Source organism: Megalopta genalis, unplaced genomic scaffold (assembly GCF_051020955.1).
Source record: "Megalopta genalis isolate 19385.01 unplaced genomic scaffold, iyMegGena1_principal scaffold0069, whole genome shotgun sequence".
Classification (NCBI taxonomy): Eukaryota; Metazoa; Arthropoda; class Insecta; order Hymenoptera; family Halictidae; genus Megalopta; species Megalopta genalis.
In genome coordinates this window covers 12,501-17,500 of record NW_027476138.1, presented here as the reverse complement: position 1 = coordinate 17,500, position 5,000 = coordinate 12,501, and positions in this window count along the sequence as shown.

Here is a 5,000-nt window from a genome sequence, read left to right as displayed (position 1 = left end):
GCCGAGACGCGCCGCGTACGGCCGAATATTTTCTAAGTCCCAACGTACCGATCAAGAGTAAAGTACCATTTTCCTACATTAGATTTCGTTCTAAATGCTTAATCCCTATGTAAAAACGTTAGTTAAGCAAGAATATCGTATTTTTAAAAAAATCTAATGATAGGATTTTCCAGAAAATTGAAAAAACCGAAAAATGTCAAGAGTAAAGTGCCATTTTCTGACATTAGATTTCGTTCTAAATGCTTAATCCCTATGTAGAAACGTTAGTTAAGCAAGAATATCGTATTTTTAAAAAAATCTAATGATAGGATTTTTCATAAAATTGAAAAAACCGTAAAATGTCAAGAGTAAAGTGCCCTTATTTTAAACATTATATCGTTCTAAATGCTTAATCCCTATGTAAAAAAGTTATCTAAGCAAGAATATGTTATTGAATAAAATGAGAAAAATTTATTTTAGCCGTAAATCGAAAATAATGGGGACACCGGAGCTGTTCGAAGCGCCGAGCGCGCCGCGTACGCCCGAATATTTTCTAAGTCCCAACGTACCGATCAAGAGTAAAGTACCATTTTCCTACATTAGATTTCGTTCTAAATGCTTAATCCCTATGTAAAAACGTTAGTTAAGCAAGAATATCGTATTTTAAAAAAAATCTAATGATAGGATTTTCCAGAAAATTGAAAAAACCGAAAAATGTCAAGAGTAAAGTGCCATTTTCTGACATTAGATTTCGTTCTAAATGCTTAATCCCTATGTAGAAACGTTAGTTATGCAAGATTATCGTATTTTTAAAAAAATCTAATGATAGGATTTTTCAGAAAATTGAAAAAACCGTAAAATGTCAAGAGTAAAGTGCCCTTATTTTAAACATTATATCGTTCTAAATGCTTAATCCCTATGTAAAAAAGTTATCTAAGCAAGAATATGTTATTGAATAAAATGAGAAAAATTTATTTTAGCCGTAAATCGAAAATAATGGGTCGAGCGAATCGGTCGATTGCGCCGAGACGCGCTATGATGCAACAGACGAGCGATTGGAACGCCCGAATATTTTCAAAGTCCCAACGTACCGGTCAAGAGTAAAGTACCATTTTCCTACATTAGATTTCGTTCTAAATGCTTAATCCCTATGTAAAAACGTTAGTTAAGCAAGAATATCGTATTTTAAAAAAAATCTAATGATAGGATTTTCCAGAAAATTGAAAAAACCGAAAAATGTCAAGAGTAAAGTGCCATTTTCTGACATTAGATTTCGTTCTAAATGCTTAATCCCTATGTAGAAACGTTAGTTAAGCAAGAATATCGTATTTTTAAAAAAATCTAATGATAGGATTTTTCAGAAAATTGAAAAAACCGTAAAATGTCAAGAGTAAAGTGCCATTATTTTAAACAATGTATCGTTCTAAATGCTTAATACCTATGTAAAAAAGTTATTTAAGCAAGAATATGTAATTGAAAAAAATTAGAAGAATTTATTTTAGCCGTAAATCGAAAATAATGGGGACACCGGAGCTGTTCGAAGCGCCGAGACGCGCCGCGTACGGCCGAATATTTTCTAAGTCCCAACGTACCGATCAAGAGTAAAGTACCATTTTCCTACATTAGATTTCGTTCTAAATGCTTAATCCCTATGTAAAAACGTTAGTTAAGCAAGAATATCGTATTTTTAAAAAAATCTAATGATAGGATTTTCCAGAAAATTGAAAAAACCGAAAAATGTCAAGAGTAAAGTGCCATTTTCTGACATTAGATTTCGTTCTAAATGCTTAATCCCTATGTAGAAACGTTAGTTATGCAAGATTATCGTATTTTTAAAAAAATCTAATGATAGGATTTTTCAGAAAATTGAAAAAACCGTAAAATGTCAAGAGTAAAGTGCCCTTATTTTAAACATTATATCGTTCTAAATGCTTAATCCCTATGTAAAAAAGTTATCTAAGCAAGAATATGTTATTGAATAAAATGAGAAAAATTTATTTTAGCCGTAAATCGAAAATAATGGGTCGAGCGAATCGGTCGATTGCGCCGAGACGCGCTATGATGCAACAGACGAGCGATTGGAACGCCCGAATATTTTCAAAGTCCCAACGTACCGGTCAAGAGTAAAGTACCATTTTCCTACATTAGATTTCGTTCTAAATGCTTAATCCCTATGTAAAAACGTTAGTTAAGCAAGAATATCGTATTTTAAAAAAAATCTAATGATAGGATTTTCCAGAAAATTGAAAAAACCGAAAAATGTCAAGAGTAAAGTGCCATTTTCTGACATTAGATTTCGTTCTAAATGCTTAATCCCTATGTAGAAACGTTAGTTAAGCAAGAATATCGTATTTTTAAAAAAATCTAATGATAGGATTTTTCAGAAAATTGAAAAAACCGTAAAATGTCAAGAGTAAAGTGCCATTATTTTAAGCAATGTATCGTTCTAAATGCTTAATCCCTATGTAAAAACGTTAGTTAAGCAAGAACATCGTATTTTTAAAAAAATCTAATGATAGGATTTTCCAGAAAATTGAAAAAACCGAAAAATGTCAAGAGTAAAGTGCCATTTTCTGACATTAGATTTCGTTCTAAATGCTTAATCCCTATGTAAAAACGTTAGTTAAGCAAGAATATCGTATTTTAAAAAAAATCTAATGATAGGATTTTCCAGAAAATTGAAAAAACCGAAAAATGTCAAGAGTAAAGTGCCATTTTCTGACATTAGATTTCGTTCTAAATGCTTAATCCCTATGTAGAAACGTTAGTTAAGCAAGAATATCGTATTTTTAAAAAAATCTAATGGTAGGATTTTTCAGAAAATTGAAAAAACCGTAAAATGTCAAGAGTAAAGTGCCCTTATTTTAAACATTATATCGTTCTAAATGCTTAATCCCTATGTAAAAACGTTAGTTAAGCAAGAACATCGTATTTTTAAAAAAATCTAATGATAGGATTTTCCAGAAAATTGAAAAAACCGAAAAATGTCAAGAGTAAAGTGCCATTTTCTGACATTAGATTTCGTTCTAAATGCTTAATCCCTATGTAGAAACGTTAGTTAAGCAAGAATATCGTATTTTTAAAAAAATCTAATGGTAGGATTTTTCAGAAAATTGAAAAAACCGTAAAATGTCAAGAGTAAAGTGCCCTTATTTTAAACATTATATCGTTCTAAATGCTTAATCCCTATGTAAAAAAGTTATCTAAGCAAGAATATGTTATTGAATAAAATGAGAAAAATTTATTTTAGCCGTAAATCGAAAAAAAGACTGTTCGTTTCTCTGTCTCTCTCGCGCGATCGAAGTATTGATGTTTCCCGGCAATGTAATGGGATATTAATTAAACTTTATACACGAAATTACTCGTTTTGATCCCCGCTACACAGCCGTATACTTTTTATAATTTTGTGGAATCGGGAACCTTGAAATATTTAACATAACGCGGATCGACTGTCTCTGTCTCTTTCTAGATCGGAATAATCGATGTTTCCCGGCAAACTAATGGGATATTAATTATACTTTATACACGAAATTACTCGTTTTGATCCCCGCTACACAGCCGTATACTTTTTATAATTTTGTGGAATCGGTAACCTTGAAATATTTAACATAACGCGGATCGACTGTCTCTGTCTCTTTCTAGATCGGAATAATCGATGTTTCCCGGCAAACTATTGGGAGTTTAATTAAACTTTATACATGAAATTACTCGTTTTGATCCCCGCTACACAGCCGTATACTTTTTATAATTTTGTGGAATCGGGAACCTTGAAATATTTAACATAACGCGGATCGACTGTCTCTGTCTCTTTCTAGATCGGAATAATCGATGTTTCCCGGCAAACTATTGGGAGATTAATTAAACTTTATACACGAAATTACTCGTTTTGATCCCCGCTACACAGCCGTATACTTTTTATAATTTTGTGGAATCGGGAACCTTGAAATATTTAACATAACGCGGATCGACTGTCTCTGTCTCTTTCTAGATCGGAATAATCGATGTTTCCCGGCAAACTAATGGGATATTAATTATACTTTATACACGAAATTACTCGTTTTGATCCCCGCTACACAGCCGTATACTTTTTATAATTTTGTGGAATCGGTAACCTTGAAATATTTAACATAACGCGGATCGACTGTCTCTGTCTCTTTCTAGATCGGAATAATCGATGTTTCCCGGCAAACTATTGGGAGTTTAATTAAACTTTATACATGAAATTACTCGTTTTGATCCCCGCTACACAGCCGTATACTTTTTATAATTTTGTGGAATCGGGAACCTTGAAATATTTAACATAACGCGGATCGACTGTCTCTGTCTCTTTCTAGATCGGAATAATCGATGTTTCCCGGCAAACTATTGGGAGATTAATTAAACTTTATACACGAAATTACTCGTTTTGATCCCCGCTACACAGCCGTATACTTTTTATAATTTTGTGGAATCGGGAACCTTGAAATATTTAACATAACGCGGATCGACTGTCTCTGTCTCTTTCTAGATCGGAATAATCGATGTTTCCCGGCAAACTATTGGGAGTTTAATTAAACTTTATACACGAAATTACTCGTTTTGATCCCCGCTACACAGCCGTATACTTTTTATAATTTTGTGGAATCGGTAACCTTGAAATATTTAACATAACGCGGATCGACTGTCTCTGTCTCTTTCTAGATCGGAATAATCGATGTTTCCCGGCAAACTATTGGGAGTTTAATTAAACTTTATACATGAAATTACTCGTTTTGATCCCCGCTACACAGCCGTATACTTTTTATAATTTTGTGGAATCGGGAACCTTGAAATATTTAACATAACGCGGATCGACTGTCTCTGTCTCTTTCTAGATCGGAATAATCGATGTTTCCCGGCAAACTATTGGGAGATTAATTAAACTTTATACACGAAATTACTCGTTTTGATCCCCGCTACACAGCCGTATACTTTTTATAATTTTGTGGAATCGGTAACCTTGAAATATTTAACATAACGCGGATCGACTGTCTCTGTCTCTT